Raw genomic sequence first — 21,486 nt, 5'->3', positions numbered from 1 at the left:
AGGAAACGTTTACACAGTGGTGTGCTGGGGGGCACACAAGAAGGACACATTCAGGCTGGACAAACTGATCAGGCAGGCTGGGTCCATGATTGGTATGAAGCTGGACTCTGGTGACGGTGGCAAAGAAGAGAACACTGAACAAACTGCTGGACATTATGGATGATGCCAGTCACCCTCTGCCCACCGTCATCTGTAACCAGAGGAGCCTCTTCAGCCACAGACTGCTCCTTCCCAATTGCAGGACCAACAGACTGAAAAACTCCTTTGTCCCTCAGACCATCAGACTGTGCAACTCCTCACTCAGGGGGAGGAGGAGTAACAGGAAGACAGATGACAGGAAGGAGAGGAACAGTAGTAGCCAGTAAACCAGTATGTGTGGCATTTATATAGCAAACTGTTTTTTTTGTTGTATGGCTGGGGGGGCCTGGCTGCTGGTTTGTTTGCCTTTTGTGTTTCCTCCCAGGTGGCGTGCATTTGGGACTGAGTGGCTGTGTTGCTGAGGCTGTCAGGACCTCACCCTGATCACCTGCGACTCGTCAGGACTCACAGCTGAGGTGCATCTGGAGGGATTGGAGTATGTTGGCATTTAAGACTGAAGTGCACAGTGTGCACTTGCCAGAGACTCGACCTTGTGACCAGACGGGTGAGATCGTCGTCTTGGGAGCCATCTCATCAGCAGCGGACGCTGAGAATGTCCAGGTTTGATGCACGGTCTGTGAAAGAGGAGAGGGTGAGGTCTCACGCTCGTCAGCACACTTCCTGAGGTACGTTGGATTTTGTGACTAACAGTTATACAGTCAGTAAATGTGGTGTCCCTCACACCTTATTGTATTGAGCTGTATGTTAGTCATGTATCAGCTTCCACTGCGGTGGTGATTTGTGAACGGGATGTTCCATGCCTGCAGGTTGGAAGCTGATCAGTAATCAAGCCAGGAAGTGTTTGCTGTTTGTACACCTTTAAGTGTTCTGTGTGTAGAGTGTGGACTCACATAATGGTTCCTTCTTTCACAGACTCGGTTGTTGCGGCCACCTGGGGGGTGTCGGCGGGGTCCTTGGGTCCGAAACAGCTTCTGGCTCCGGACCATTAGCGCTGCTGGGAGCGCACCACGCCAGACCGCACCTGTTATTATTATTATGATCACTGTTATGTATTAAATTCAGTTAGCCTTTGTACCGTGCTCTGCTTATTTCATACTGGGTCCTTCAAACGCTGGTCGGTTCTCCGAGCTGCGTCCGACACATAACAGTAGTCTCTGGCCAAACATCACGGACCCAGCGGTAGCAGAGACGGTAACGCGCCGGGAAGGCGGCAGCAGACGTTCAGTGGTTATCCGGATCAGTTGCGGGGCTCTCCGCCCGGAAGGTGCGTGTTTGAGACCCATTACTGGATACTAATTTGTGCTCTCTTGCAGCCGTGTCCTGTGTTTGTGCCTTATCCGTGGGTCGTGGTGGAGTGTGACTGGCGACAGCTTCGCGTCACACTCCGACCGGATAAGAGGTTTAAACGGGAGCTGCAAGAGTGCGGTTGTAATGGGTTCACGCGCACGGCGGAGCTCTGTTAGCACGGGTCGCTGGGCTTCCTGTGTCGTAGCCCCGTTTCCCCGGATAAAAGGTAACTACTGCGTCTGTTGTTTCAGCTCCGGCGTTATTTAGTTGAGCACATTTTGGTTGTGTTGCACACAGCTGCGCACGAGGATGCAGCTCGTTTGTTTTTTGTCACCAAAGGGGGTTTTTCATTTTTTAGCACTCTGGTTCCCCCTTGTGGTGACTGAATCACGGTACCGTCAAGCTCTTGAGTAGGAACAGGTGTGTTCCATTTGGTTGAGCTTGACGGTATAACTCACTGATTTGTTTTGTGTTGGTTCCTTTTGTGTGGGTGTTTTTTGAGTGGGTTTTTGTGGGCTTTTGTTTTTTTGTTGTCCACTGTTTGTCTGGGGGTGTGATCCTGCGGCCTTTGTTACACAAAAAAAAAAACAAAAAAAAAAAGACGGGGACCCAAACAACTGTGTGTTGGTCTGTTTTTTTTTCTTTTGTTTCTTTTTGTTTCCCCCCTCCCCGGGGTTAGATGGAACGGTCCCCTGGGGGGTGATGGGGTGGTATTTGGGTTGTTTTTTTTTCTTTTTGTTTTTTATGCCCTCTCTTCTCCTCTGACTCCAGCCGGGGGTGCCGTAGTGTCGGCATTGCTGGAGGGGTGCAGTTAGGTTGTACTGGGCGTTTCCCAGGTGGCCTCTGCACCCGGGAGGGGGGGGGGGGGGGTTTGGGGTTTTTGTTTTGTTTTTTCCTCCCCCAGTTTCCGCCCTCAGGGTTTGACTGGTGTCCTCTGGGGGGGAAAGGGCGTTGGGTCCATCTAGCCGTGGGCGGCCGGGGCTGGGTCCATTGGTCGTGTGGGGAGGCGTCTCCTGGGGTTGACGAGTGGTCCTCTGGGGGGCGCTGGTAGTCCCCGTGGGTGACGGTGGATCCCAGAGGGACCTCGGCCGTGGTTATTACTCCTGGAGCTGGCGGGTGGCCCTCTGGGGGGTGTTGGTCCCTGCGTGTCGTTTGGGGGAGGAGGGGGGGGTCTTTTGGCATTTTTGTTTGTGTGTTTACATGTGGGTTGTTTTTCTTTTCTCCCCTTCCCTGGGGTTTGATGGAACGGTCCTCTGGGGGGGGGGGTGTTTTAGTATTTTTGTTTGTAGGTTTGGGTTGTTTTTCCTTTCTCCCCTTCCCTGGGGTTTGATGGGACGGTCCCCTGGGGAGGGGGGGGGGATGTTTTGGTTGTTTTGTTTTTGACTAATCACACGTTTGGTTAAAGGCTGACCGCACAGGTGTAGGAACTCCTGGCCACACCTGTGCTAAGACTGTCAGAAACAAAGGCAAAGATGCAGCCAGTTCAACCAGTCTGTTGGAGGACTAACGCGGACGTGGTTTCCAGCCATGGTCCCTGGAGGGGGGTGTTTCTCCTGGGCCAGGTGTGTGTGGTCGCCGGGAGGCTTCCCGTGAGGGTGGGGTACTGTTGTATGGCTGGGGGGGCCTGGCTGCTGGTTTGTTTGCCTTTTGTGTTTCCTCCCAGGTGGCGTGCATTTGGGACTGAGTGGCTGTGTTGCTGAGGCTGTTAGGACTTCACCCTGATCACCTGCGACTCGTCAGGACTCACAGCTGAGGTGCATCTGGAGGGATTGGAGTATGTTGGCATTTAAGACTGAAGTGCACAGTGTGCACTTGCCAGAGACTCGACCTTGTGACCAGACGGGTGAGATCGTCGTCTTGGGAGCCATCTCATCAGCAGCGGACGCTGAGAATGTCCAGGTTTGATGCACGGTCTGTGAAAGAGGAGAGGGTGAGGTCTCACGCTCGTCAGCACACTTCCTGAGGTACGTTGGATTTTGTGACTAACAGTTATACAGTCAGTAAATGTGGTGTCCCTCACACCTTATTGTATTGAGCTGTATGTTAGTCATGTATCAGCTTCCACTGCGGTGGTGATTTGTGAACGGGATGTTCCATGCCTGCAGGTTGGAAGCTGATCAGTAATCAAGCCAGGAAGTGTTTGCTGTTTGTACACCTTTAAGTGTTCTGTGTGTAGAGTGTGGACTCACATAATGGTTCCTTCTTTCACAGACTCGGTTGTTGCGGCCACCTGGGGGGTGTCGGCGGGGTCCTTGGGTCCGAAACAGCTTCTGGCTCCGGACCATTAGCGCTGCTGGGAGCGCACCACGCCAGACCGCACCTGTTATTATTATTATGATCACTGTTATGTATTAAATTCAGTTAGCCTTTGTACCGTGCTCTGCTTATTTCATACTGGGTCCTTCAAACGCTGGTCGGTTCTCCGAGCTGCGTCCGACACATAACATTTTTTTTTTTTTAATTTCACTTTTTTATATTCTGTGTGTTTTTTGCCCTGTGTGCTGCTATACAATGGTGCTGGGACCTCAGTTTCCCCGAGGGAGTCCTCCCAAGAGATCATTAAGTTTTATCTAATCTACCATGCCTCCCGTCCTGTCCTGGATATATAGAAAATTACTGAATGAATGTCTGCTTATGAGGCTTTTCCCAAGGACCAGCCTCCAAATTTCAGAACTAGAGCTGTTAGTGATAAGACAGAGGGCATAAAACTATCAGTTTCTTTTTTCTCCAGTCTCATTGTGCCAGCCACAAACATGCACCTCTGTGGTACAGAGATAGTTCCACTATAGCACACACAAAAATAAATAAATAAAAAATAAATATAAAACCCCACAATTTTCAAAAGTTCTATTTCTGCTTTTTTCCCCTCATCTTCTGTATGTTGTTCTCACCGCTTACCCTTACACCACCCCCCCGAGCCAGGATGTTGCAGTAATAACTAGTGTTGTCTGTGTGAGCTGTGGTACAGTGTCTGGGTTCTGCAGATAGCTTATCTCAGAAAGGCTCGACACCGGTGTGAAAACAGAGAATGACTTCACTGTATGTACACCCTGACAAAAAAGCATACAAGCAGAGGTTGGTGTGCATGAGTTGTGTACAAAGCCCAGTCACAGAAAATCTCTGTGTCGTGCAATATGCTTCATTCACACCACTTGAGATGTGAGGAACCACTGCAGCTTCAAACAGGATGAGTCCAGGGGCCTCATGTACAAAGGCTGCGTATGCACAAAAATGTCATGTACGTCCATCTCCATGCTAAAACAATCAGATGTATCAAAAGTGAAATGACCTTGGAAATGGCAATAAACATGTTTAAAAGCCTGGTACAAAAACTGTTTTGGTCTTTACAGCTTGTCCCCCCTTCATGATAACTGGGGGGGGGGGGGGGGGGGGAATGAATTTTCTTATAATTTTCAGTTTAAGCTATTTTAAGCCATGTAGTTTTCAATAATTAGGGCATGGTCACTTTGAGTGACAGCTAGTGTGCCAAAGTTAGGGTCCCGCTAGCAGTGGTCACTAGCTGCTGTGTGCTTTCAGCATTTTATTAAAACTGAGAAATTTAAGGCTTGCTGATTAGTGTACTGATACATGATTAGTTGTACTAACAGACCATCTAAGAATTCAATGCTCTAGCATTTCATTTAATGAAATTTCAGTATTATTTAATTTGTATATAAGTACTTAGCAGGTATCGATAGCTTGCTGATGTTTATTCCACTGTCACCCCATAGTCACAGAGGTCACAGAGTCTCCAGAACCAAACCTAACCTATTAGCTTTGGCTTATTTGGTGCCTATGGGATGGGGCTGTGTCCGGGCTTCAGTTCTCCTGCCCAAGGTGGTGTCATTTAGAGCCATCCCATGTGACCTTCAAACCCTCTCTTCAGAAAACCTTTTGGTGAAATCATTAATAGTTTTCCAGTATACATACGGTCTATGATGGGGACAATGGTTCAAATGAATAGGGAGCTAAAGGGAGCATGGCTCCCCTGAGGAGATGAGCTCCCTTGAAAGCCTCCCCAGACTGTTTTTTTTTGGGGGGGGGGCACATTGAAAAATGTTCACTTTTGTGTTATAGGTATTGTTGTTTTGTCCACATTGAAGTTGTTTAAATTGTAAAACTGTATCTACATTGTGTGTTCATTCACTCATTACATTCCATTTTTCAAATCCATCTCCACCAAAAACACGTCATTGTGAAGTTCTCCTCTAGATTTCTCTAGACATCGTGATTGAGTGCACCACCATTTGGTGAAAGAGCTGCAGGACCTCAAACTGCAAAATGGACTGCCAGGAAAAAGGCTGGTAAAAACGTCAAACACCATCCCACCTGCTTGTGTACTTCAAAGTGTGAGAGGGGATTTTTTTTGTTGAGAATGTTACATAAATGAAGTCTCTCCTCACTTCTGTTCATAGACTGTTTCCAAACTAAGATGCAACTGAACCATAATGAGACTGACTGACTGCCATTGTTTCAGCACCATAGACAGCGCTCTTTACTGTGGGCCGCCTGAGCAGAGGCCACTTGGTGTTTAGTGTTCTTGCATTATGTGGTTGTAAAGTCAATTTTGGACACTAACTCAGTTTTCTTCTCTGTTTTCCCTCTTGTAATGCACAGGCAAAATTGAAATCTCAAGGAATAAGAGAGACTGACAGTCCAGGAGAGCGTGGGCACAGAGGGTGAGAGAGAGGGAGCAGTAGGCTACAGACATGGTTTTGTTCCGCTGTGGACAAAGACAGTTTTGTTAGCTAAATAATGCTCAGCTTCTTATTATGCAAAGTATGTGTTGTTCTTGAAGAAGTCTGTTTGAGAAGGAAGGTGGCCCTCTACTGTTTTGTTTACATCATTCTGATGTTGTTCTAATACAAATGGCTACTAAAAGGTATTGACTGCTTGCACTAGTAATAGAATGTTTAACCATGTTATTGAACGCACCGCCATGCACTTATGTATGCTCGTGCATGCACAGGGAAGTCGTGGAGTTCACTGGGAAATAGGGCTCACCTGAAAGCCACTGTTCAATTCGAATCCCGGTAAGGGATTAAACATGTGCATACACACTTTCTGATGGACTGAAATAACCTGGTAAAATGCAGATGTCATACGTTCCACCATTACAATGTCTGGTGGTTGTGCTGAAGATAAAATATTTGAAAAACCTCTTTTTATTTATTGAGTTTCCTCTGTGCTCTTTCTGGATATTGGAGGTCTTGATCCTCCTGTATGAGGATCAAACCAACCTTTGAAATAAAATCTCACAGTCATCTGTATCTGGGATTTAGTTTCAACATTTAATAGGTGGATGTTTAAACATAATGACCGGTTAAAGTGAGAGCTTTGCTTTTTGATTTGGCTCCATCTTCAGCAGGCCCATCTGAAATACTGCCTCAGTACTGCAGTGTTACTGAGATCTCAATTGGAATAAGGAGACCAGGAAGCCTGAATCCAGGCCTGAGAGGGGCCATCACTGGCTTGTGCCCATTTGTTCTGCTATTTTCCTTGATGGTTTGTTAAAAAACTCAGTGATTCCTGAAGGAGTTTATGGAAAACCGAATTAAATGGCCAGGTCAAGAAAGATCACACGGAAGTCTTTATTAAGTTATTCTTGGTTGCTTCTATGAGAAAGGTGAAAAATCATGCCAGAGGACCGTGGTTCAGACTGATATTGTATAATAGAGCTGCTGTTGCTGGATGTTGATGAACATCTGGAATGATGGGAACGCTGTTATGGAAGACAATTAGGTGACAGGTTAAGACCGGAGCTTCGGTTTAAGGCTGCATTTGAAGATTTAGATATTAACAATTTGTTCAAAGCTCACATACGATCCTGCTCGAGACCAGTTTTACACTGCACTGGACTGTGGGTTGAAGAAAAAAGTTTAAATGATATTTTTAAGCTTTTATTACCATATATTCCAGAGTAGAAGTCACACTTTATTATTTTCCTGTATTTGGAATTCACTTTTTAACACAACATTCCCTTTGGTTAATGTTTAACCCTTTAAGCCCTACAGTCTATTTCACCAAACTCACATACCCATACATTATGATTTATTTCTCACCTTGTACAATGTCAGAAATGCAAAGATTTGGTTCAGCTAAAAGACAGGTCCTGGGGGTTGTTGTGGATGCAAAAAAAATTGAAAGTAAATAATACTTTGTAGGAGTAAATGAGCTTTTTTTTTTTTTTTTGCAAAAAAAAAGAATTCCAATTTATTTCTTTATTTGCTTGGTGTTTCAGTTGTGGTTAGTTGATATGTGATTGAAGTGGATACTTTTGTAGAGGAGATTTCGCTTGACATTTTGATGTATAATAAGTGTATGTTCATGTCAGCACTGGTTAGTTATGCGTGTTCAAATGTTCCAAAACAGGGCAAGTCCCCAAATTTGGGGACTCTAGGGTTTAAGAGGTTAAATTCCAAAAGTAACGAAGTAGGACAAATAGTGGTGTGATTGACATGACACTGGATGTTAACTGAAGAGGGTTGATCGTGAATATGAACATAGATTGTTGACCAACGGCACTGGAAACAAAACATTAAAAGCATAAATCTATTTGAGGTTTGTGTGTAGCTAAACTGGGAGGTGATCACAAATTGGAGACAGGTGAGAGAAATCAGTCATGATAAACTGCTGCGAAGAGACCCAAGAAGAAAGCTACAGAAACACAGTAGGAATATGAACATTATAATAAAACAGGAAGAATGGCTAAACCAGAACCAAAAACGCCACCAGGCCAAACAATGTGAATGCAAAAATGACAAGAACAAAGAGCACAACAAAATAAGCACTAAAACCAGTATTCAATATAAAAACAAGAACTGAACATATATTTAGAACATAGAATTCATTGCAATAAACACTCAAACAAAACCACAATAAAACAAACACAAATTAAACATAGAATCAAACCAAAGTACAGTAATACAGTAAACTAAACCAGAGAGTGCTGTTGGGAAAGTGTAGTGACACGGACCCACAACAGGGGGCGCAAATGAACGGTCAATAAATGAGCCAAAAAGTAACAATTTAATGTTGTGAATGTGCACAACGAACATACAGACAATCACAGAATATCATAACAGTCAATACACAGAGGTGACGTGTGGGCAGGCTCGAGGATAGAAGACGTCTGTCCTGAGAAGAGCCGGAACCACACGATTTCCGCCGCCACCGAACCTGGTGAATACTGGAGCCGCCAAGTCCCGAATTCCCAGGTGATCACCGTCCCCGACTGTCGGATCTGGTACTGCTGGCGAAGAACAAAGACAGTCAAGTGTGGGTGTGTGTACACCCAGTAACAACAACGGTGGGAATGCCACCTCCACCTCTCACTCAATACTTGCAGCGCGTCCTCAGAGGAAAAAGAGTGCCGTATTGCACAGCCTCCACAAAAGGACCGGAACTCCTGCAAACACTCACAATAAACAGATTCTCAATATTTCCACAAAGGCTGAGGATATTACCTCCTATGAAGTATGATATCTCGGCAATGAGGTGGAGATGACGTCTGGTCTTTATGGAGTGAGATGATGTTGAGTAGATGGGTGACAGCTGTCAAGAGGTAATGAGCGACAGCTGTCACCCCCGGCTGTGTCCATGGCGGCAGCGCCCTCTCGTGCCTGAAGCCCGCACTTCAGGCAGGGCGCCCTCTGGTGGTGGGCCAGCAGTACCTCCTCTTCTGGCGGCCCACACAACAAGTGCTCAAGGAAATAAAGAGCAATAACATTCAAAAATATAGTCAAAACACAAAGACATGAAAACCCAAAGACAATCCTAAATAATAAACAAAACAAGGATAGGAAAAAGAGGACAAGGACAGACACAGAGCTCAGGTGCATCCTGTTTCCACTGATCATCCTTGAGATGTTTCTACAGCTTAACTGGAGTCCACCTGTGGTAAATTTAGTTGATTGGACATGATTTGGAAAGACACACACCTGTCTACTTGTAAGGTCCCACAGTTCACAGTGCATGACAGAGGATAAACCAAGCATGAAGTCAAAGGGAGGTGACCAAGAACCCGATGGCCACTCTATCAGACCTCCAGCATTCCTCTGTGGAGAGAGGAGAACCTTCCCGAAGGACAACCATCTCTGCAGAAATCCACCAATCAGGCCTGTATGGTAGACTGGCCAGACAGAAGTCTTGGGAGGTGCTACAAAGAGGAATGGCCGAACTGGCCGAAGATAGGTGCACCAAGCTTGTGGCATCATATTCAAGAAGGCCTGAGGCTGTAATTGCTGCCAAAGGTGCATCAACAAAGTATTGAGCAAAGGGTGTGAATACTTATGTACGCGTCATTTCTTAGTTTTTCATTTTTAAGAAATTTGCAAAAATTAATAAAAAAAAATAATGTCATTGTCAGGTGTTGTGGGTAGAATTTTGAGGGAAAAATGAATTTGCACCATTTTGGAATAAGGCTGTAACATAACAAAATGTAGAAAAAGGGAAGCGCTGTGAATACTTTCCAGATGCTGTGGATGCGTGTGTGTGTGTGTGTGTTACAGAGAGAAAACTAGTTAAACTCCAGAAAATACAGTACTTTATGTTGGAAGTCAGTATTTAAAATGGATTTTATGGTTCATTTGTCCTACTTCTTGAGTGACCCCTTATGACCCTCATCAGTTATGAAGACCAGCAGAGTCGATGGTGTACACTGACTGTTAGCCTGTTGTCTTTTTTGGGAGAAGCTTCACAGTTGGAATTACTGTACTGTATAATTGCAACACATTTATCAAATCCTTGCAGCTCTGTTTCCAGAACAGAAGGGTGACGGGACATTTGTGCCTTGTAGAGACACTGGTTGTCATTCTCTGTTACAGAGGTGTGTCCGATATCCACAATGTGTTTGAGAAATGAGTTGACTGACAGAAACGCCCGCGGTGTAATAGCAGACATTAACGGCTTTTCAGACATAATTGGGCTTCTGTGGTTGAGCTGAACGGGCCCATTGTTGCTCCTGAGTGCTACCTCATAAATCACCCCAATCACAATCTCTATTCCACCCTCTTTTTCATTGCCCCTCTCTCATTCTGAATTCACTTTGTTTCCATCCTTCTCAGTGTCAATTCTAATTCCTCTCGTCTTTGAACTGTCTGCTTGTTGTCATCTCCTAAAGTGTCACTATTGTGACTGCTTTAACTGCTGTAAACAAACTATATAGTATGTGGACTTTAAAGTGGAGGAAGTTCTTCATCAGGTCAAAAAGCCTTAAGATGTAAGTGATAAAATAGGTGTTTTATTGCCTTTACCAAATGAGCAAATATGTGAATAATCGATGCCCTTCATGCAACAAACATGGCTGTCAGATCAGCAAATGGGTCATTTTTATGACACTCTTGTCCACTAAGACTGACCCCTTGGCCTTCTGCAGCTGCTGGATCCTCAACTCTCAGTCAGCCATGCACTGGATCATGTATAGACAAATGTGCCACGAGGGCAAGATGATGAAGCTGATGCTCCCTCACAATGTGAGTGATACTCCTCATCTTGGTTTCTCATAGTAACCTCTTGTCTGGCACAAGTCCTTCCAGCAGTACACAAGGATCCTCCAAAGGCAACAAGTACCAAAGACATTCAGTCATCACCTTGGGTGTGTCCAGGTCTCACAACCATACAGTAAGACAGGCAGTACCGGGAACTTAAAGACGTAGTCCTTCATTCACTTGCAAAAATATTGGCATTGACAAATATCTCTGTCCAGCGACCTCATGACTCCATAAACTTTTCCCAGGTGTCTCTCAATCTCAAAAGTCGAGGACCCAGAGACGTATGTTACTGCCAAGATAGTAAGTCCCTTCGGCTGCTCCCTTGTTTTCACTCGTGCTCACCACAGCAGATTCAAGGTTGATCTGCATGTTGAATTGGCACAAGTTTTATGCCGGATCCCCTTCCTGACACAACGCCACACTACAGGGAGAAATGTGGCAGGGGTGGGGTTTGAACAAGGGAACCTTCAACACTGAAACTAAGTGCACTAACCACTTCGTCACCACCTGTCATTGGCGAGATAAAGAAGGAAATAAATAAAGTGTCCATTTAAATTTCAGACAGAATAAGGAGATTTCAGCATTGAATGGCTGTGCGAAGTTGCTGGATATTGGCAGGAACTGGTACACGCTGTCGTATACGCCGATCCAGAGCATCCCAAACATGCTCAATGGGTGACATGTCCGGTGAGTATGCCGGCCATGCAAGAACTGGGACATTTTCAGCTTCCAAGAATTGTGTACAGATCCTTGCAACATGGGGCCGTGCCTGCCCATACCATAACCCCACCGCCACCATGGGTCACTCAATCCACAACATTGACATCAGAAAACCGCTCACCCACACGACGCCACACATGCTGTCTGCCATCTGCTCTGAACAGTGTGAACCGGGATTCATCCGTGAAGAGAACACCTCTCCAACGTGCCAAACGCCAGCGAATGTGAGCATTTGCCCACTCAAGTCGGTTACGACGATGTACTGGAGTCAGGTCGAGATCCCGATGAGGACGACGAGCATGCAGATGAGCTTCCCTGAGACGGTTTCTGACAGTTTGTGCAGAAATTCTTTGGTTATGCAAACCGATTGTTTCAGCAGCTGTCTGAGTGGCTGGTCTCAGACGATCTTGGAGGTGAACATGCTGGATGTGGAGGTCCTGGGCTGGTGTGGTTACACGTGGTCTGCGGTTGTGAGGCTGGTTGGATGTACTGCCAAATTCTCTGAAACGCCTTTGAAGACGGCTTATGGTAGAGAAATGAACATTCAATACACGAGCAACAGCTCTGGTTGACATTCCTGCTGTCAGCATGCCAATTGCACGCTCCCTCAAATCTTGCGACATCTGTGGCATTGTGCTGTGTGATAAAACTGCACCTTTCAGAGTGGCCTTTTATTGTGGGCAGTCTAAGGCACACCTGTGCACTAATCATGGTGTCTAATCAGCATCTTGATATGGCACACCTGTGAGGTGGGATGGATTATCTCAGCAAAGGAGAAGTGCTCACTATCACAGATTTAGACTGGTTTGTGAACAATATTTGAGGGAAATGGTGATATTGTGTATGTGGAAAAAGTTTTAGATCTTTGAGTTCATCTCATACAAAATGGGAGCAAAACCAAAAGTGTTGTGTTTATATTTTTGTTGAGTACAGGTTGAGTTGTCATTAAAAAAAACAACTGCAATGTGGTAAAATGTATTCATAAATATGAAAGAACAGGCTCTTAATTATTAACTATCGCATACTGTATTTTTTCTCAAGATTTGTTTTTGCATAAGTTTGAAAAAAACAACAGATCATAAGTTTAGGATAAATTACTTTATCATGAATTTAATTTTTGAAGTGGCACTAATGACAACACTCATACTGAACATAATTTCACTTGCATAGACTGATTTTGGAGATCAAGCAATAATTGCAGATGGGCTTTCTGAGGTCCCAGATAGCTTTTCTGATTTCCTTTTCTAACTTTCAGAATTTAGTAAATTAGCATATGGTCCAGTGATACTTATCTGTAGACACTAGTCCCTAGAGGCAACTATTTTTGGTTTCAAATCTGGACAAATGCAGTTCCAGAAAATTCCGAATGTGACAAACAAGAAACAGGTGTAAACAAGTCAATTGTCATGGTTTAGTCCCCAAAGAAGGCAGGTTTGGACCCCAAATGCAGGGAGCTGATAGACACAAGAAATGATGGCAAATATACAGTGATTTATTGAACTCCATAATAATGGTGAACATCAAATCCAAGAAACATCCAAAAACAAGAAAAAACAGGACAGACTCAAAAAGACAAAAATGTTCACCAAAAATCTCAAACCCAATGTGACTGAGATCAAAAAGCAAACTGTAGTTTCTAACCTAATTCAAGGGTGCTTATATGAATCTGACAGTTACCAAGCTCATTTGAGTTTTAAGCTAATATTAAAATGGCTGCCATGATACTCTACTAGTTAATACATTTGAGATGTATTTTGACATATGGAGTGTGGAAGAAAATGGTCATATCCTCAAATTGGATTATGTAGGGCATCATTACTGTACCCTTGCCAAAGAACATGAATGTGAAATCTCACAGTCCTTTATGAGCCGCAGACACTTGCAGTTCTGAATTGGAGATGTGAACTCTTTCATTCCTTCACTGGATAGATCTCCTCAAGGCAAGCGTACTTTGTACCAGGCAAGGGTACTTTGACATTTGGTTTTCAAGCACTTGGAGGGAGCAAAATCTTTGGTTCGTTTACTTATTGTAGATTTTTCCTCTGCATTCCTCTGAACCTTTTTGACTTTGAACCGAGCATTGTTAGCTGGCTTCTGGACTTTTTAATTGGGCGGTCCCAGCACATTAGGGTAAATGGGCAGCTGTCAGATGTTCTTTTGTCCTCCACCGGAGCACCACAGGGACGTGTTCTGTATCCTCTTTTATTTGTTTTATACACCAGTGACTGTCAAAGTAAATACATCAATCATCACATTGTTAAATTTGCTGACGACTCTGTCATTGTGTCACTTTTAAATCAAGAAGACCTCGAGCAGGGTCCTGTTTTATCAGATTTTATTGACTGGTGCAACACATCCTTTTTAGATATCATTGTGACCAAAACCAAAGAAATGGAAATTCATTTTGGCAGGTCACTTTCTGTTCTCCCTCCAGCTCTCATAAATGACCAGTGTGTAGAGCGGGTCCAAGAGTACAAATACTTGGGGACCATCATTGATGATAAACTGTGCTTTGAGCCCCAAGTGGATGCAGTTTGTAAAAAAGCCAACCAGCGCCTGTATTTTTTACGGAAGCTTCGGAACTTTCATGTGGACACTTCCTTTATGAAAATATTTTATTCATGTTTTATCAAATCTATTTTCTTACATTTGTTGGTTTGATTGTTTGTCCATGAAGCAGCGAAATCGTCTTATGGACATTGTGAAGGTGTGCTGTAAAATCACCAGAGGCTCACTTAACGATCTTAATGAAATTTTTAAGGTCAGATGTCTTAAAAAAGCTAAGGCTATTATAGCTGACCCTTCTCATCCTCTTTGGCATGAGTTTTCACTGCTCCCATCTGGCCGCCGTTATGTTGTCCCTCGGTGTAGAACTAACAGGTTTAAAAAGTCCCTGATTCCAAATGCTATTCGCTGTCTCAATGCACATTTGTAAATGTTTTAGTTGTAGTTGTACTGTTGTTGTGTTTGAGTTTGTAATTACTGCTGCAAACAAATTGCCGCACGGGGACAATAAAGAAACCTTGAACCTTGAACCTTGAAAAGTACAGTGACTCCATTACCATTTCCCATGTAGCAGACAAAATTGATGATGAACTAGTTATACCTGTTTTCCAGCCTCAAAATTAAGACATTTTTGTGTCTTTGGTCCATGTTGCTCTCAAGCTTAGATCTGATAACCTGTTTGATCCCAGATATACAGGTTTCAATGTTGAGAATAAGGCAATATCCTGCATACCTGAAAGCCTCTTCATGTTTCTGGGCCTCTCTGTCGAGGTCAGACTACTCCAGATGATGATGCAGAGTTAGAATATGAGAAGAAAGCAAACATCAGAATGAAACTGGTTAGTATAGCTCAAGACCTCATATATGTTGTGAGTGGTGAGAGGAAATGGGGCCCTAAGCATCTAGGATTAGGTAGTACCCTTGACCAAATGACAAGATCCAAACAGTTAGCTGAGCTTTTTCATATTGCAGGACACTGTCTGAGCTACAAAGCCATAGTGGAAATAGATACTGCTTTGGCAGAAAGCACCCTCAAATCAATGGATCCTATCACAGGTGCTGTTTGTCCTCCAAACATGGTCTCTGGCATTTTCACACACTTCACAGCTGACAATGTTGATATCAGTGATGCTTCTCTGGATGAAAAAAATTACCTTCCATGCAACTTAGGTTGCTGCTTGCCAAAGAGGACCAGCCTCTAATCTGCTATTTGGTGATCTTCAGCCTTCAAAGAATTCAACACTTAACATTCCTGAAGCCATAGATTTCATGATAAAAGCTAATGTAATTAAAGGGAAATGTGAGCCCATTTTCAAGGAAGGTGTCCAGGAGCAGTGGTACAACCTTAGGAAATAAATCCGAATGTCGAAGACGCATCAGCAATTGTCCTGGAATTAATCATTAAACATGCAAATGAAAGCCCAAAATCAAGGTGGGCACCTTTCAACCAGTCAATGTCAAAAGTAAACCCAGTAATAAATACTGGAGCATACATGGCCATTATTCAACTACCAGTGAAGCTTAGGGCTAGTGGCCGGTGATCACCTTAGTATTTCTTCTGTTTTTCTTGTTGCTTAATGCTGACAAATTATACTATATTTGTTGTCTTTCTCTTGCCTGATTCTGTTTTTTTTTCCTCTCTGTTTGAGGTGCGGCTCCATCCAGAGATGGGAGTGGTGTCTTCATCTGTTGGCCTTCCATTCTGTGTACCAGCATGGACTCCCTAAACTTCCCAAAATTTCCTGTACATTTATATTGTTAATTGTGTCAGTAACATGGCCCAAGCAGAGGGTCACCACTTTGAGTCTGGTCTGCTTGAGGTTTCTTCCTCAAATCATCAGAGGGAGTTTTCCCTTACCACTGTCACCTGTGTGCTTGCTCTAGGGGTTGGTAAAGTTAGACCTTACTTGTGTGAAGCGCCTTGAGGCAACTTTGTTGTGAGTTGGTGCTATATAAATGAAAATAAATTGAATTGAAACCAGCACACGAGTTGGATACCTTGAATATTGTTGTCAAGAGATACTTCACAAGTACATGGAGAAAATAATTTCTTGCTGACTGTAGATGAAGCTTATACTGTAATCTCAGTGGGCCATTACAGAATACAAGGAAATCCTCAATCCAAGACTTGGAAGTCTGCATAATGCAATGAATTTTCTAAAAGTGAATGGCAAACAAGAGCAATCATCTGGATTGTCAGAAGCATGGGCTGAAAGTGGTATCTTTGTGGCTTTTGGCTTGGCTTAGGATCGAATCACAGATCTGGCAACTTGCTTCTGACGGATTGTTTGTTGCTGTGACGCTACTCTGAACTTCACACGGTTGTATACGCTTCTTTTATTTCTGATTAGCACTCTTCTGGTTATTAATTGTATCTACTCTGAACGTTATTTAACAACAATCCTGTTGTGAATCGCTAGCAGTTAGCATTCGCTAGCTAGGTCGACTCATCCCCTCCCCCCATCATTACTTTTTATAGCTGTTTCTTTTTTACCTGTTTAATACTTCTGTTTGTTTTTCAGTCGAACTGCTGTGAATTTTAAGTAATTATATTACTCCTGTGTAAAATCTTAGGAGCGGCTAGCATTTTCTCTAGCGGTTAGCTTGCGATAGCTATTTCAGACCCCCGTCATCATTTTTTCGTTTCATTTTTTTATACTTCTGTTAGTTAATTAACTGTTTAGTGTATTTTATAGGTGCTGCTTTTTTACCTGTGTAATACTTCTGTTAGTTTTTCAGTGTAACTGCTGTAAATTTTAATGAATTTATTTGCGTCTGTGTGAGCCTTAGGAGTGGTTAGCTTAACTATTATTGGTTAGCTCGTGTTTGCTTGGCTACATTCTGCACAAAGTACACTACAAATCCTACTTTACACTCTCTGTAAATCCTACGTGATGTTGGAAGATAGGGTGACTCTTTTCTTCCTCCGCCTGTGGCTAGACGGAGGAAGCCCCGTAGGGTTTGGTGCCCGGTTGGGGCACCCTGATCACACTTGCAGGTGAGAATCGGTTCTCCCACTTGGATTTGCCTGATGTGAATTCTCTGAGCCCACAACTGACTTCTACTCCTGTCTCCAGGCCGAAACACCGGACTTTAGTGATACGGGATTCTATCACCTGCAAAGTCAGGTTACAGACGCTGGCTGACATTAAATGTATTCCTGGGGCCAGAGCTCCTGACATTGCATCTCATCTTAGGGTGCTGACGCTGCAGAAGGGAAGACAGACGAAGGAACATGACATGAGATATAGTCACATAGTTATTCATGTTGGCACCAATGATATCAGGATGAAGCACTCAGAGGTCACAAAAATGAACATAGAGAGGACTTGTGACCTTGCGAGAAAGATGTGTCGGCATTGATTAATAGTCTCTGCTTTTGATACAGTGGATCATCATATTCTACTTGACAGGCTGGAAAATCATTTTGGGATTACTGGGAGTGCCCAGCCGTTCTCACTGTGTTTTGTACACTAACACTACCTCTAACCTTAGTGACATGAAATTTGGGGTTCCACAGGGGTCTGTCTTAGGCCCCCTGCTTTTCTTCCTTTATATAGCACCCCTTGGGCACATATTGTGGTGTTTTTGGATTACCTTTCACTGCTATGCAGATGATACTCAGTTATACTTGTCAATAACCGCTGGTAATCTCATTCACATAAAATCCTTAGAAGATTGCCTTGCAGCAATGAGAAGTTGGATGTCTAGAAACTTCTTACTTTTAAACTCTGATAAGACTGAAATGATGATTCTTGGTCCAGTGAGACATCGGCATCAATTTGAACAGTTAACACTCAGCCTCGGCTTGTGTGTCATACATCACACTGACAAAGTGAGGAACCTTGGGGTAATTTTTGATCCTTCGTTGACCTTTGGCCTCCACATCAGAAATATTACTAGGACTGCTTTCTTCCACCTGCGAAATATAGCGTAGATTCATCCCATCCTGTCTATGGCTGATGCTGAGACCATGATCCATGCATTTATCTCTGCTACTAACCTATAAAATTATTAATGGACACTCACCTCCCTACCTAGCTGACCTAATTTGTGTCTAAGGTGAATAAGAAGTCTGCGGGTCACAGAGCTTTCTCTTGCCGTGCCCCTGTTCTGTGGAATGATCTCCCTGTGTCAATAAAACAGATTCTGTGGAGATTTTCAAGTCCAGACTTAAGACGCACTTATTTTCCCTTTCATATGGCTAGCATACTGGTACAGTTTTGTTTTACACTTTTTACTCTTTTAATTCATTTATTTGTAATTGGAGTGGGCTGCGGCCTCAACTTTACCTAAATTCTGGGTCTTTTAGTGAAGTTTAGGGCTAGTGGCCGGCGATCACCTTAGTATTTCTCTGTTTTTCTTGTTGTTTAATGCTGGCAGATTATACAGTATTTTTTGTCTTTCTGATGCCTGATTCTGTTTTTTCTCTTTGTTTATGGTGCAGCTCCATCCAGAGATGGGAGTTGTATTCGTGTTGGTGATCCTCCTGTCCTGTGCGCCAATAGCATTTCTTGTATATTCGTCCGTGAATTGTTCTGTGAATTGTTCTGTAATTTATGTTTGTAGCATGGCCCAAGCAGAGGGTCACCCCTTTGAGTCTGGTCTGCCTGAGGTTTCTTCCTCAGATTCTAAAGCGCCTCCTCTGGAGAGAAGTGCAAGGAAAATGGCGCGGAAAGCAAGGCGGTGCGTTGGTGAAATTTAAGTTCCACCTGGCAGCCTTCACGAGAGGGTCTGATCCTCGCCTCCTCTGGGATGGACCATATTTTTGGCGTGGGAGCGCCCGCTGCGCACGAGAGGCTGCTGAGGAGCTGAACTTCCGCATTACTTCATTAAAATCTGCTGATCCCACTGAGATCCTTAGATTGGGTCTCATTAACATCAGATCATTGTCTCTGAAGTCATTGCTGGTTAATGACTTAATTGTGGATCATCGCCTGGATATGCTTGGATTATGTGAGACTTGGCTTAAATCCACAGCTGTCCTTCCTCTGAATGAAGCCTGCTCACCGACTTACACTTTTAGTCACGTTTCACATGATGTGAGAAAAGGCGGGGGTGTTGCTTTTATTTATAAATCCAGGTTTACTTTATTAACTGTTGGGGGTCATAAATATAATTAATTTGAGCATCTGATTCTCCGTTATGCCCATGATGCTAATGTAGCAGGATGGATGACCTTAATGATGTTCAGCTGGTGGATTGAGTGCAGCTGGTTGTGGCAGAGGAGTGTTTGCATAAAAGAGGGAGTGTGTGTGCTCTTCTTTCTCTTTCTGGAGACTCACTGCAGGTGTTTGGACGTGTTCACTTCCATGTTCCCGTGAAGACAGGTAGGCGCCGGCCACAGCTGCAGGCTCGTTGAGGTGTAGTGGTGAGTGTTTAAGGAGGTGGTTTTGTTGTACAGACACCTCTGTGTGGGCTGTCGTTGGTGGTGCGCTGCTGAGTTTGTGGTGCTCTTGACGCTCTGGGGTGGTGTCGAGTTACAGCTGATTGCTGTGACAGACGGTTCGGTATGTACAGCACAAAGTAAGCTCCTCTTTCAGATATTTGTTTTATATTTATTTGTTTAAAATGTAGGATTTTGGACCAAGCTGTGGAAGGAGGCCCTGCTGCCTTGCTCTGGTGCTCTGCTGAAAGATTTCATCCTGTGAGACCGGTGCCCTGTTTGCTGCGGCGGCTTTACGCTCAGTGTGGACATTTGGAAAACTCTGCCAGCTGCGTGTGCTGCCGGGCTGCGTGATGCAAGGGCGCCCTCGTGTGGTCATAATTGGTGGTGTTTTAAATTAGTTTTTTACAAAATTGTCTTTTTAACTAGAACTTCAATTGTTAATAAATTATTTTTTTGTACTTGGGAACCACGTCTCTGTCTCAATTACAACGAACCTGTGTGTCTTAGGTTGAAGTTATTCAATTGTCGAATTCCCTGGGTGCAGTTCCCAGGGTGGTGTCAGAAGTCCGACATATCATGTTCATTCATGATTTTTAATTGCCTTGACGATTGAGGAGTAAATTGTCCGCTTTGCCACACTAAGTACTGTCAAGGTCATAAAACTGGAAATCAGCTATGTTATATTGTCACTGTCTATAGGCCTCCTGGCCCATATTCTGATTTTTTAGATTAATTTGGCGCGTACATCTCTATTCTTTCAACTAGTGTAGACAACATTTTGATTATTGATGACTTTAACATTCATATAAATAAGCCCTCTGATCCCCTTGGTAAATCATTTATGGAAATCATGGATGCACTAGGATTTCAGAAGTTCATTCATGGTTCAACGCATATCAGTGGTAATACTCTGGATTTGGTTCTTGCACGTGGCCTTGCTGTCACAAATATCGACATCCTGCCTCTTGCATCAGCGGTCTCTGACCACTCGCTTATTAGGTTTACAATTGCGCTGCCGAATTTAGTGGAGCAACAACCTTGTCTATCATTGCGGCGACGTATTAAACCTTCAGCTTTGACTGAACTCGAAGCGAGACTACCAGAAATCTTAACTTCAAGCTAGACAGTCTTGCGGATAGCCTGAATTTAGTGCTAAAAACCACACTTGGTAAGATTGCGCCTCTTCTGTTAAGGCCATGCCTTCCCAAGGCACAGACACCTTGGTTCAGCAGTTATTTGCGTGACCTTAGGCAGAAGGCTAGAGGGTTGGAACGGAAATGGCGTAGTTCCAAACTAGAGGTGTTCCACCTTGCGTGGCGTGAAGCTATTTTAGATTATAAGCATGCTTTATTGGCTACGAATCAGGCCTATTACTCTGAATTGATAAACAAAAACAAGCATAACTCAAAGTTCTTGTTTGATACGGTGGCATTTCTTATTCATGGACAGCCACCTGTTGGTCATTCTCCTTTTTCAGCACAGGACTTTCTGGACTATTTCGAAAAGAAAATTAGAAGATATTAGGTTGAGCACATCTCAGCATACTTTGGTCCAGTCATTGTATCCAGCGACTGAGCTGGGGACTACCACTGAGGTGTTACCTAGATTCATGGAATTTAATAGTATCTCACTAGGTGTGCTGACAAAACTCGTGATGTCTACTAAAGCACAACTTGTTTATTTGATCCTACACCAACAAAATCATTTAAGGATCTTTGGCCCATTCTTTGACCAACTGTGCTGGAAATTGTTAACCTTTCTCTAAACTCTGGATCTGTTCCAAATTGTTTTAAATCTGCAGTAGTTAAACCACTACTCAAGGAATATAATCTTGATCCTGGTGTATTGAAAAATTATAGGCCGATATCAAATCTATCATTCTGCTCTAAAATTCTGGAAAAGGTGGTTTCACGACAGCTTGTGGACTATCTTACTGAGAATGACCTTTTTGAGCCACTGCAGTCTGCTTTCCACAGAAACAGCACATATTAAAGT

The sequence above is a fragment of the Thalassophryne amazonica genome, chromosome 4 (genome assembly GCF_902500255.1).
Source record: "Thalassophryne amazonica chromosome 4, fThaAma1.1, whole genome shotgun sequence".
Classification (NCBI taxonomy): domain Eukaryota; kingdom Metazoa; phylum Chordata; class Actinopteri; order Batrachoidiformes; family Batrachoididae; genus Thalassophryne; species Thalassophryne amazonica.
Note: the sequence above shows the minus strand (reverse complement) of the source record.